Genomic DNA, 13,793 nt, shown 5'->3' with positions numbered 1-13,793 from the left:
GAAAAGAAGTCCTTTTCCTCTTTGCTCATTATATGATCTTATATCTAGAAATAACTACAGATTCAACTAAAAAAAATCAGTAGCATTTCTTTAAATTAAAAATGATCTAGCTGAGAAGGAAATGAAGAGGGAAATCCCATATTCAATAGGAACAAAAAAAAACCCTAGGGAAATATCTTTAACTAAGAAGATTAATTAATTAATTTTAACGAAGAAAAACTTAAAAAAAGATTGATAAAACAAATTGAGGATGACACAAATAAACTATCCAATGCTCATGGATAGAAAAAATTAATATTTTTAAAATAACCATACTGCCTGAAGCAATTTATAGGTTCAATGCAATTATATTAACATACAACTGTCATTTTTCACAGAATTAGCAAAAATAATTCTAAAATGTAGATGGAACCAAAAAGGAGCCAGAGTAGCTAAAAGAATCATGAGCAATAGAAACAAAGCTGGAAGCATCACATTACCTGACATCAAAATATTATATTATAAGGATCAACAAAATTGATAGACCACCAGCAAGACTAATAAAGAAAAAAAGAGAGAAGAATCAAATAGACACAATAAAAAATGATAAAGGGGATATCACCACCGATCCCACAGAAATACAAACTACCATCAGAGAATACTACAAACACCTCTATGCAAGTAAACTAGAAAATCTAGAAGAAATGGATAAATTCCTCAACACATACACTCTCCCAAGACTAAACCAGGAAGAAGTTGAATCTCTGAATAGACCAATAACAGGAGCTGAAATTGTGGCAATAATCAATAGCTTACCAACCAAAAAGAGTCCAGGACCAGATGGATTCACAGCCAAACTCTACCAGAGGTATAAGGAAGAATTGGTACCATTCCTTCTGAAACTATTCCAATCAATAGAAAAAGAGGGAATCCTCCCTAACTCATTTTATGAGGCCAGCATCATTCTGATACCAAAGCCGGGCAGAGACACAACCAAAAAAGAGAATTTTAGACCAATATCCTTGACAAACATTGATGCAAAAATCCTCAATAAAATACTGGCAAACCGAATCCAGCAGCACATCATAAAGCTTACCCACCATGATCAAGTGGGCTTCATCCCTGGGATGCAAGGCTGGGTCAATATACACAAATCAATAAATGTAATCCAGCATATAAACAGAGCCAAAGACAAAAACCACATGATTATCTCAATAGATGCAGAAAAGGCCTTTGACAAAATTCAACAACACTTCATGCTAAAAACTCTCAATAAATTAGGTATTGATGGGACATATTTCAAAATAATAAGAGCTATCTATGACAAACCCACAGCCAATATCATACTGAATGGGCAAAAACTGGAAGCATTCCCTTTGAAAACTGGCACAAGATAGGGATGCCCTCTCTCACCACTCCTATTCAACATAGTGTTGGAAGTTCTGGCCAGGGCAATTAGGCAGGAGAAGGAAATAAAGGGTATTCAATTAGAAAAAGAAGAAGTCAAATTGTCCCTCTTTGCAGACGACATGATTGTATATCTAGAATGCCCCGTTGTCTCAGCCCAAAATCTCCTTAAGCTGATAAGCAACTTCAGCAAAGTCTCAGGATACAAAATCAATGTACAAAAATCACTAGTATTCTTATAGACCAACAACAGACAAACAGAGAGCCAAATCATGAGTGAACTCCCATTCACAATTGCTTCAAAGAGAATAAAATACCTAGGAATCCAACTTACAAGGGCTGTGAAGGACCTCCTCAAGGAGAACTACAAACCACTGCTCAAGGAAATAAAAGAGGATACAAACCAATGGAAGAACATTCCATGCTCATGGGTAGGAAGAATCAATATCGTGAAAATGGCCGTAGTGCCCAAGGTAATTTACAGATTCAATGCCATCCCCATCAAGCTACCAATGACTTTCTTCACATAATTGAAAAAAACTACTTTAAAGTTCATATGGAACCAAAAAAGAGCCCACATCGCCAAGTCAATCCTAAGCCAAAAGAACAGAGCTGGAGGCATCACACTACCTGACTTCAAACTATACTACAAGGCTACAGTAACCAAAAGAGCATGGTACTGGTACCAAAACAGAGATATAGATCAATGGAACAGAACAGAGCCCTTAGAAATAACGCCACATATCTACAACTATCTGATCTTTGACAAACCTGAGAAAAACAAGCAATGGGGAAAGGATTCCCTATTTAATAAATGGTGCTGGGAAAACTGGCTAGCCATATGTAGAAAGCTGAAACTGGATCCCTTCCTTACACCTTATACAAAAATCAATTCAAGATGGATTAAAGGCTTAAACGTTAGACCTAAAACCATACAAACCCTAGAAGAAAACCTAGGCATTACCATTCAGGACATAGGCATGGGCAAGGACTACATGTCTAAAACACCAAAAGCAATGGCAACAAAAGCCAAAATTGACAAATGGGATCTAATTAAACTAAAGAGCTTCTGCAGAGCAAAAGAAGCTACCATCAGAGTGAACAGGCAACCTACAAAATGGGAGAAAATTTTTGCAACCTACTCATCTGTCAAAAGGCTAATATCCAGAATCTACATTGAACTCAAACAAATTTACAAGAAAAAAACAAACAACCCCATCAAAAAGTGGGCGAAGGACATGAACAGACACTTCTCAAAAGAAGACATTTATGCAGCCAAAAACACATGAAAAAATGCTCACCATCACTGGCCATCAGAGAAATGGAAATCAAAACCACAATGAGATACCATCTCCCACCAGTTAGAATGGCGAACATTAAAATGTCAGGAAACAACAGGTGCTAGAGAGGATGTGGAGAAATAGGAACATTTTTACACTGATGGTGGGACTGTAAACTAGTTCAACCATTGTGGAAGTCAGTGTGGCGATTCCTCAGGGATCTAGAACTAGAAATACCATTTGACCCAGCCATCCCATTACTGGGTATATACCCAAAGGACTATAAATCATGCTGCTATAAAGACACATGCACACGTATGTTTATTGCGGCTCTATTCACAATAGCAAAGACTTGGAACCAACCCAAATGTCCAACAATGACAGACTGGATTAAGAAAGCGTGGCACATATACACCATGGAATACTATGCAGCCATAAAAAATGATGAGTTCATGTCCTTTGTAGGGACATGGATGAAATTGGAAGTCATCATTCTCAGTAAACTATCCCAAGAACAGAAAACCAAACACCGCATATTCTCACTCATAGGTGGGAATTGAACAATGAGAACACATGGACACAGGAAGGGGAACATCACACTCTGGGGACTGTTGTGGGGTGGGGGGAGGGGGAGGGATAGCATTAGGAGATACACCTAATGCTAGATGATGAGTTAGTGGGTGCAGCGCACCAGCATGGCACATGTATACAGATGTAACTAACCTGCACATTGTGCACATGTACCCTAAAACTTAAAGTATAATAATAATAAAAAAATTATATTATAATGTTATCATAACAAAAAGCATGGTAGTCACATAAAAATAGACATATAGATCAAAGAAGCAAAATACTGAACCCCAATATAATGCCACAGATTTACTGCCTGCTGATATTTGACAAAAGTGGATAATAACACACATGAGCAGTGTAAGGTCAGCTGAGAGAAAGGAAAACTAGACCCAAAGTCAGGCTAGAGAGTTTTTATTGACCTGCCAGTTGCCCCTCTTAACAGTCAAGGAAAGCAGCCCCAAACTTACAGAATGAGGGGTTTATACTGGGGAGCGGAGTTTAAGGAAGTTCTTTGATATGGCCGCATCCCAGGGTTGTTTGCTGGTTAATTTTGCCACATATCACCTTGTGATATTTATTACAGGAAAGTATAGGTAAAGTCTGTTTATGCTTCCCATGACCTCCCCCTTTGTGGTCTGGATGGTTTGTAATTAGGGTTTGATTATCGCAGCAAGGTCTAATAAGTGAAGTCTGCTGGCTTCACTATGGTGCCCAGATAAGGGCTTAGAAATGTAAAGAGGCTTGGGGGAAGGGTGGGCAGCACAGAGAAGTGTTGCAGAGCATTAGCGGAGGGGTGGGCAGCACAGAAAGTTTTGTGGGGAGTGTTGGCAGTACCAAGAAGCTTTCTGGGGCAATTTGTCCTCAACAGGTAGAGGGCACCCTTTTCAATAAATGATGCTCAGAAAAGTGAATAGCCACATGCAGAAGAATGAAGCTGGATCCATATCTCACACCATATGCAAAAATCATACAAGACTAAAATAAAAGACCAAAGATAATAAAATAGTAGAAGAAAACTTAGAAAAAACTCTTCTGGACATCAGTTTAGGTAAATAACACAGGATGAAGTCTTCAAAAGTAGAAATAACAGAAACAAAATAGACAAATAAGATTTAATTAAAAGCTAAAAAGCTGCACAGCAAAGTAATCCATAGAATGAAGAGACAGCCTATTGAATGGGACAAAATATTTGCAAACTATTCCTCTGACAGGGGACTAATATCTAGCACAAAAGAAACTGAAACATTTCAACAAGAACAAGCAGCAACAGAAAACAAATAATGACTTTAAAAAGTTGGCAAAGAACATGAATTGACTTTTCAAAAAAAATCATAAAATGGTCAATGGGTATATAAAAATGTGCAACAAAACTAATTATCAGGTAAATGAAAATCAAAACTAAAATGAGATATCATCTTATTTTAGTTATAAATATTAATATTAATAGAATGTGATTACTAAAAAGACAAAAAGTAATAGATGCTGATGAAGATGTGCAGAAGAGGGAACTTTAATACACAGGAGGAAATATACATTAGTATAGTCTCTATTGAAAGTGGAATGAAGGTTTTGTAAAGAACTAAAATTAGAACTGCCATTCAATGCAGCAGTTCCAAGACTGGATATCTCCATAAAGGAATGAAATTGATATATCAAAAAAGATACCTGCACTTGTAAATTTATCACAGCACTCATTATAGTAGCAAAACTATGGGATGAATCTGAGTGTTTATCAATGAAGTAACAGATTTTTAAAAATTGGCATAGATACACAATAGAATAGTATTCAGCCATAGACAAGAACAAAATCATGTCTTTTTCAGCAACAAGGATAAAACTGGAGGTCATTGTAGGTTAAGTGAAATAGGTCAGTCACAGAAAGACAAATATCTCATGTTCTCATTCACAAGTTATTCTTAGAGAAATTTGTTCACATAGACATAAAGAGTAAAATGATACATGATGTAGACTCAGAAGTGTGAAGATATGAGATGAAAAGGATGATAATAAATTGGTTAATGTGTAAAATGTACATTATTTAGGCAATGGATACCCTAAAGGACTTAGAACCAACCCAAATGCCCATCAATGACAGACTGGATAAAGAAAATGTGAAATACTATGCAGCCATAAAAAAGAATGAGTTCATGACCTTTGCAGAGACATGTGTGGAGCTGAAAACCATCATTCTCAGCAAACTAACATGGGAACAGAAAGGTAAACATCTTATGTTCTCACTAATAAGTGGGAGTTGAACAATGAGAACACAAGCACACAGGGAGGGGAGCATCACACACTGGGGCTTATTGGAGTATGGGGCAAAAGGGAAGGGAGAGCATTAGGACAAATGCCTAATGCATGTGGGGCTTAAAACCTAGATGACGCAGCCGGGCATGGTGGCTCACACCTGTAATCCCAGCAGTTTGGGAGGCCAAGGCAGGCGGATGACCAGGTCAGGATATTGAGACCAGCCTGGCCAACATGTTGAAACCCTGTCTCTACTAAAAATACAAAAAAAATAGCTGGGCATGGTGGAGCACCCCTATAGTCCCAGCTGCTTGGGAGGCTGAGGCAGGAGAATCGCTTGAACCCGGGAGGCAGAGGTTGCAGTAAGCCGAGATCGCGCCACTGCACTCCAGCCTGGGTGACAGAGCGAGACTCTGTCTCAAAACAAACAGACAAACAAACAAAAACCTAGATAACAGGTTGATGGGTTCTGCAAACTACCATGGCACCTATGTAACAAACCTGTGTGTTCTACACATGTATCCCAGAATTTAAAGTAAAATAAATTTTTTAAAAGCCTCAACTTTATCAGATTGCATGTAACAAAATTCCACATGTAGCCCATAAATAGTAAACAAAAATAAAATAAAATTCTACACCATTCCATTTAATTTTACTATTTGCTGGATTTCTTGAATTATTTCCTTGTAAACAATAGACTTTTGCATTGTGAATTCATTTTCAGTGAAAATTTAACTCTAGAAAACCTGTGTGTATTTCACTGCAATATATCTTTAATTTTTTATAGTTATTCCACTCATCACATAGTTGAGAGTAAGTTTTGAGTTTTTTAATTAGAAATTAAAATATTATGTAGGAAGAGTAAATAGAAAACCAAACCTTGTGATAACAAACTTAGGCAGCAACTTTTCATGGAAGAGAGATTTTCCCATCCAAAATTGAAGTTGTAATAAAATTTCTTATCAGCTCCTTGTCTAAAGTCTTTCTTCTCTTCATTGTTATCTACTGAATATGTTTGCTAAGGACAGAACTTTTAAGGACCTAAATTATCCAGGAATTTTTGTTGCAGTTCTTCACCTTTTTTTTCAATATCCTGATGTTGTCTATTATTAAAATATGAGCCTGCTTAGTCTTTCAGGTAACAACTCTCACTCTTTCTCTCTTTATGTAGCAGAGCCTAGTATGCAGTTAAATTATGATGTTCAATATCCTTCTTTTTTATTCACCAGAATTGCCCTCATATTATTGTGAGCCAAATCAACTGAGGAAAGGGACATTATAAAAGTTATATGCAGTATTTCTATTCTTTTTTTTATAAATTAGTAGAAGAAAAAAGAAAATGAAAGATGTAAAAAGCATTGATGGCATTTAGTATCTTTTCTTAATAAAAAATATTTGCAAATGTCAGCAAATAAAATGTCTAATTTTATATTATTCAAGCTATTAAAGGTAGCTTTTAAAAATTGATATATAATATTTTTATATATTTATGTGGTACATATTTTGTCATATGCATAGAAGGTGTAAGAATCCAGTCTCTATATCTGGGGTGTCTGTCACCTCAAGGACTTGCATGTCAGAAATACCCCAAGTCCTCTCATCTAGTTATTTTGAAATATGCAGTTATTTGTTTTTAACAAAGTTACATTACTCTGCCATTAAACATTAGAGCTTATTTCTCCTATCTTACTGTATATTTGTATCCATTAGCCAACGACCTTTTTATCCCTCCACATTTTACCCATCCTATATACAATGGAAATGTGTATATATACACACAATGATATATACATATATATAATTCAAAATCATATTTTCTTTTTTCATTCATACACCAGTAAACACTTAGGATGATTCCATATTTTGCTGTTTGAATAGTGCTGCAATAAACATGAGAGTGCATGTATACCTTCAATATACTGAATTAGTTTACTTGGGGCATATACCCAAAGTAGGATTGTTCAATCATATGACAGTTCTATCTTTTGTTTTTTGTGATTTTTTTTTGAGAAATCGCTATACTGTTTCCACTGTGGTTTGTAGTAATTTACATTTTCACCAGCAGTGTTTGAGTTCCCTTTTCTCAATATCCTTGCCAGTAATTGTTATTTTTCAACTTTTTAATAATAATCATTTTAACTGGGGTAAGATGATATCATATTTTTGTTTTGATTTTTATTTCTCTGATGATTAGTGATGTTGACAATTTGAAAAGTACACCTTTTGGCCATTTGCATGTCTTGAGACAATTCTGTTGACGTACTATGCCCACAATTTTTTTGAGACAGGATCTTGCTGTATTGCTCAGGCTAGAGTGCAGTGATATTCCAGCTCATGGCAACCTCCACCTCCCAGGTCCAAGAGATTTTTGTGCCTCAGCCTCTTGAGTAGCTGGGATCACAGTCATGTGCCACTACAAACAGTTAATTTTTTTTTTTTTTTTTTGAGATGGAGTCTTGCTCTGTCGCCCAGGCTGGAGTGCAGTGGCACTATCTCACCTCACTGCAAGCTCAGCCTCCTGGCTTCACGCCATTCTCCTACCTCGGCCTGCCAAGTAGCTGGGAGTACAAGCGCCTGCCACCATGCCCAGCTAATTTTTTTGTGTTTTTAGTAGAGATGGGGTTTCACCATGTTAGCCAGGATTGTGTCGATCTCTTGACCTCATGATCCACCTGCCTCAGACTCCCAAAGTGCTGGGATTACAGGCATGAGCCACCATGCCTGGCCAAGTTTTGTATATTTAGTAGAGAAGGGGTTTTATCATATTGGCCTGCCTGATCTCAAACTTCTGGCCTCATGTGATCTGCCTGCCTTGGGCTCCCAAAGTGTGGGGATTACAGATGTGAGCCACTGTACCTGGCATGTGTTCATTATTTAATGTAAAATTTTTTTTTTTTTTGAGACAGAGTCTCACTTTGTTGCCCAGCCTGGAGTACAGTGGTGAGATCTTGGCTCACTGCAACCTCTGCCCTCCGGGTTCAAGCAATTCTTCCTGCCTCAGCCTCCTGGGTAGCTGGGATTACACGTGACTGCTACTATGCCCAGCTAATTTTTTGTATTTTTTTTTTTAGTAGAGACAGGGTTTCACCATGTTGACCAGGCTGGTCTCGAACTCCTGACATTGTGATTTTCCTGCTTTGGACTCCCAAAGTGCTGGAATTGCAAGCATGAGCCACCATGCCTGGCCAATATAAATCTTTTTAACTGTTGAATTGTTTGAGTTTTATATATATTCTGAATACTAGTCCCTTGTTGATGAACAGCTTACAAATATTTTCTTTCATTCAATAGGTTGTTTCTTCACTCTGTTGTTTCCTTTCCTGTACAGAAGTTTTTTAGTTTAATACTATCCGATTTGTCTATTTTTGGTTTTGTTTCCCATGCTTTTTGATGTTTTAGCCATAAAATATTTGCCAAGGTCAATGTCCTGAAGTATTTTTCCTATGTTTTCTTTTAGTAGTTTTATAGTATGAGTCTTACATTTAAGTTTGTTATCTACCTTTAGTTGATTTTTGTACATGGTAAATATAGCCATGCAGTTTTATTCTTCTTTATGTGGATATCCAGTTTTTCCAGCACCATTTATTGAAGAGGTGTTCTTTCTCCAATGCATGTTCTTTGTTAAAAAACACTCTTGGCAGTAAATACACGGATCTACATTTGGGTTCTGAATTCTCTTTCATTGGTCTGTCTGTTTTTACACAATACAATTCCATTTAGGTCACTGTACCCTTGTAGTACATTTTGAAGTCAGGTACTGTGATGCCATTAGTTTTGTTTGTTTTGCTCAGAGTTGCTTTGGCTCTTTGGTCTCTTTATCAGTTTCATACAAATTTTAGTATTTTTTTTCTATTTCTATTGAAAATAACATTGATATTTTGATACAGACTGCATTGAATCTGTAGATGGCTTCTGGTAGTATGGTCATTTTAATGATGTCAATTCTTTTGATCAATGACATGCAATGTTTTTCTCTTTGTGTCCTCTTCAATTTGTTTCATCAGTGTTTTATAACTTTCTTTCTAGAGGTCATTCACTTCTAGACTTCTAGAGGCCCTGTCTTTAAGGTGGTCACCGAAGTTGGAGTTTGTTTCTTTTAGTAGCTACTGTAAATAGGATTTTCTTCTTAATGTTTTTCTCAGCTGGATCATTATTGGGATACAGAAATGCTACTGATTTCTCTATGTTGACTTTGTATCCTGCAACTTTACTGAATTTATATATAAGATCTAAGAGTTTTTTGGTTAGGTATTTAGGTTTTAATAGTTACAAAAAAATCATCTGCATTGAAAGACAATATATTTCTATTGGAACAGGAATTAAAAGAAATTAAAGAATGTGTAAGCAAAAACTCAGTTGTATATAAGAAAACCCAATTTCCCCTGAGGAAGAGAAAGAGCTGGAGTCCTTTCAAATTAACTGCCTGTTTTTCTCTCTGTGGCTAGTGAGCCTTCTTTTTCCCTTTCCAGGCATTGTGAAGACCCTGCTTCTCTAGCTGAGCAGCTGCAAGGTCACTAGACAGATAATCTCAAGTCACAAAACATGCTTTTCCTTGAAAAGTAAGAAATGATGTAATGCATGTCTTAATTGAGTAACTGTCTTTGTTTCTCGCTTTTGTAATATGATTCTTGCTGCATAGATCTCCTCCTGCCCCACAAAATGTTTAAAGGTAGCTTGACTCTTTGTTCAGGGCTCAGTCCTTTGGATGTTAATCTGACTGGGTCGGTGCACCTAAATAATTTAATAATTCCTCCTCAACCACTTGGTCACTCTGATTCCTTAATCATCCAGCAGCATTTCTAGTGGCTCAGATGGGGATTGGAGATGACAGATTTACTGTCTCCTTTGCCTGCAGGACTAGAGCCCTGGGGCCAGGGTAGACCTAGCATCCACGGTGCACCACAGGGGAGCTTCATCTGGACGGGGACCAGCTCTTCCTGCATCCTGGTGCTCTGCCTGGCAGTGCAATGGAACCAGGGATGGAGCTGCAGGATGATACCAGAACTTCAGGAACTGCGGTAAGGAGAAAGGGCCCAAGGCAGGAAAGCCCATCCCATAGGGACGAAGGGGAGCTTGATAACCTCCCAGGGACTGACCACTAATCCAACCCAGAGTGGCTGGGGGTGGCAGGAGTGGTCTGCCAATTTGGATGAACCTCATGTCCCCCTAACAAGTAAAAGTGGTTCACTGGTGGAGAAAATGGGCCGATAGAGCGGCAAGTCCAGTAAGGAAGAGCTTGCTGGCAGAGTGGCAAGAGTGGCTTCATCCCAACTGAGAGTGTGTGGGTGTTTGTGGGTGTGTGTGGACCTACCCAGGACACGAGAGAGGCTTGTTTCATCTGATGAGGAGTCCTGGGGTAGGACTGGTGTGTATGTGTGTGAATGTGGGAGCCTAACTAGACTACCCAGAACATGGGAGAGGCCTGTTTCATCTGATGAGAAGTCCTGGGGCAGAGAAAGTATATGAAAGTGTGTGAAAGAGACAGTCTCAGGAGAGGCCAATGCAGGGAGTGATGTGCGGAGGCACAGATCGTTTAGCATGGGCTGTGTGCTCCGACGTGAGCGTGGGGGAAATCAGACCTAGGACGCTGCTTACGGCTGATAGGACCAGGTCCGTGGCTGCAGCAGGCTGTGAGAGGGAAAGGCATGTTCCTGGCTAAGCAATGTCTGAAACTCCCATAATAAGACCCAGTCTGGTGGACCTGAGAGTGAAAGTGCATCACAAGGGAGGAAATGGGAGGAAAAGCATCGAAACCAACTCCTTTGGAGTGCATGATAAAGAATTTTAAAACAGGATTTAGAGGTCATTATGGGATGAAACTGTCCTTAACAGTATATCAAAAGTTAAGGACATACTGTGAGATAGATTGGCCTGCTTTTAATGTGGGGTGGCCCCCTGAAGGTACAATAGACTGGAAATTAATTGGCCGTGTGTTTAAAGTGGTCGCTGGAGTTGGAGGACAACCAGAATAATCAGACCAGTTTCCCTATAAAGACTCTTGGCTCACTGTGGCACAACCTCACCCCAAGTGGCTACAGCCCTGCCTAGAGGGATACTGCAAGGTATTAGTGGCTTGGGCAGCCCAACCAAAGGAAGCAGAGGAACCTAAAGCCCCTAGAGTCTCTCACAAAAAGGAATCCTCGAAGCCTCACCTGAAACCATTCTTCAGGCTCCATCTGAGGAAAGGGAATGTCCACCCCCTATATGTGCCAGTCTACCTGTCTTTGGCCAGAATAAGGCAGGAGGCAGAGTCAGGAGCATCCACAGAGTCAGGCTGAGAGGAAAGTGAGGCCCAGTCTCCCCCCACCCCAGAGGAACAAAAGCCTCCCTTAGAAAAAAACCAGGAAGATGGACAGAGCAAGGCAGCTGGGTGCCTCCACTCAGGCTGACCACAGGCTTTGCAGATGCCACTTCGAGAGAACAGGACACAAGTTTATGATGACCAAGGGCAGATACAAGGAGGCTCTAGACTTTATGTTTATCAGCCTTTCTCCACTACTGATCTCTTAAATTGGAAACAGCACACCCCCTCGTATGCAGAAAAGCCTCAGGCCATCATTGATTTGGTGAATTCTATTATTATAACACATAACCCAACCTGGCCAGATTGTCAACTACTTTTGCTAACTTTAATACAGAGGAGCATAGGAGAGTTAATCAGGCAGCTCTCAGCTGGTTAGAAGGGGAAGCCCCAGAGGCCACCCGTAACCCATGCCAGTTCGCCGTGGAGCGATACCCAAATGAGGACCCTAACTGGGACCCAAATGAGGCTGGGGAAATGGAACAGCTGCATCTATATAGAAGGGCACTCCTGAACAGGATAAAAGCAGGAGGAAGGAAGGCATTGAATATCCATAACATATCAGAAGTGCACCAAAAGCCTGATGAAAGCCCCAGTGCATTCTATGAAAGACTTTGTGAGGCACAGAGGCTGTACACTCCAGTTATTCCAGAGGGTCCTGAAAACCAAAATATGATAAATATGATGTTTGTCAAGCAAGCTCAGGGAGACATAAGATGAAAGCTTCAGACGTTGGAAGGCTTTTCAGGGAAAAATATTAGTATACTCCTGGAAATAGCAAACAAAGTATTAAAAAACTGGGAAGAAGAGGTAGAGAAAAAGGAAGAAATAAAAATAAGAAATAGAAACAAAGAGACAGCTCAATTTCTGCTGCACTAGCAGAAAGTAACCCTGGACTTGTTAGAGGGTGAGGCCAAGGCAGAGGCCAAGGAAGAGGGCAGACAAGACCCAGAAAGGAAAGCCAGTCCCAGTTGGACAGGAACCAATGAAAGGTGCAGGCAAATGGGCCATTGGAAAGACGAGTGCCCTGAAAAGGAAAAGGATGGAGATGATGGTCAGTGGTCTACCACCCAAGTGCAGTGTTAGGTTGCTAGCAGTGGTGCTTCCAAGGCAGATCCTGATCTGATCGGCTTGGCAGGGGCTGAGAATTTAGAGGACTCAGACAGACAGGGCTCCATCCTTTTAGGCCTTGTGGAGCCTATGGTCTCTATGGAAGTAGGGGGCCGATTAATAAATGGATTTTTTAGTCGATACTGGTGCTGATTTCTCTGTGGTAACTCATCCAATTAGCCCCCCCTCAAAGAACTGTGCTACTATCGTAGGGGCCACAGAGGCCAAAGAAAAGAGACCTTTTTGCAAGTCCAGGAGATATGTTATTGAGGGATAAGAAGTGCAGCATGGTTTCTATATAAGCCAAATTGCCCAGTGCCTTTGTTAGGGAGAGACTTACTCCAGAAACTGCAGGCATAAATTTCCTTTACATCTGAAGGGAATGCGACACTGGAATTTGAAAAGTCTAAGGCAATGGTATTGATTCTAACTGTCCCAGAGGCTGAGGAATGGCAGCTTTCTGAACTGTCTGCCAGAAGGCTACCGGAGCTGGACCTACACAGTATGTAGGGAATGCTTTTCAAGGTGCCAGGTGTATGCGCTGAGGACAATCCTCCTGGACTTGCTGTAAACAGACACCCAGTGGTAATAGAGCTTAACACTCATGCTGCCCTGGTATGAGTCCGTCAATACCCACTACCCAAATAAGTAATTGAAGGCATAACAAAACATATAAATCGGCTCTATGAACAAGGGATTACAGTAAAATGCAAGTCCTCTTGGAATACTCCTCTGCAGCCTGTGCGCAAGCCAAATGGTGAATACAGGCCAGTGCAGGACTTCTGGGTGGCAAACAAGGCCACTGTCACTATCTATGCCATAGTACCCAACCCATACACCATGTTAGGACAGATTCCTGCTGAGGCCATTGGTTCATGTGTCTAGACTTAAAGGAT

The 13,793-nt window shown here is 39.7% G+C and overlaps 1 long non-coding RNA gene across 1 annotated transcript in view; it reads left to right on the top strand.

The window, feature by feature from the left end:
* The first annotated feature begins 10,127 nt into the window (after positions 1-10,127).
* Positions 10,128-13,793, top strand: part of LOC134757948 (uncharacterized) — a 28,834-nt gene continuing 25,168 nt past the window's right edge. Inside the window, exon 1 of the long non-coding RNA XR_010132615.1 lies at positions 10,128-10,504. This is a non-coding gene — a long non-coding RNA (uncharacterized lncRNA). The remainder of the gene's footprint in view (positions 10,505-13,793) is intronic.

This window comes from Gorilla gorilla, chromosome Y, assembly GCF_029281585.2.
Source record: "Gorilla gorilla gorilla isolate KB3781 chromosome Y, NHGRI_mGorGor1-v2.1_pri, whole genome shotgun sequence".
NCBI classification, from domain to species: domain Eukaryota; kingdom Metazoa; phylum Chordata; class Mammalia; order Primates; family Hominidae; genus Gorilla; species Gorilla gorilla.
Note: the sequence above shows the minus strand (reverse complement) of the source record. Positions and strands in the feature narration are given on the sequence as shown.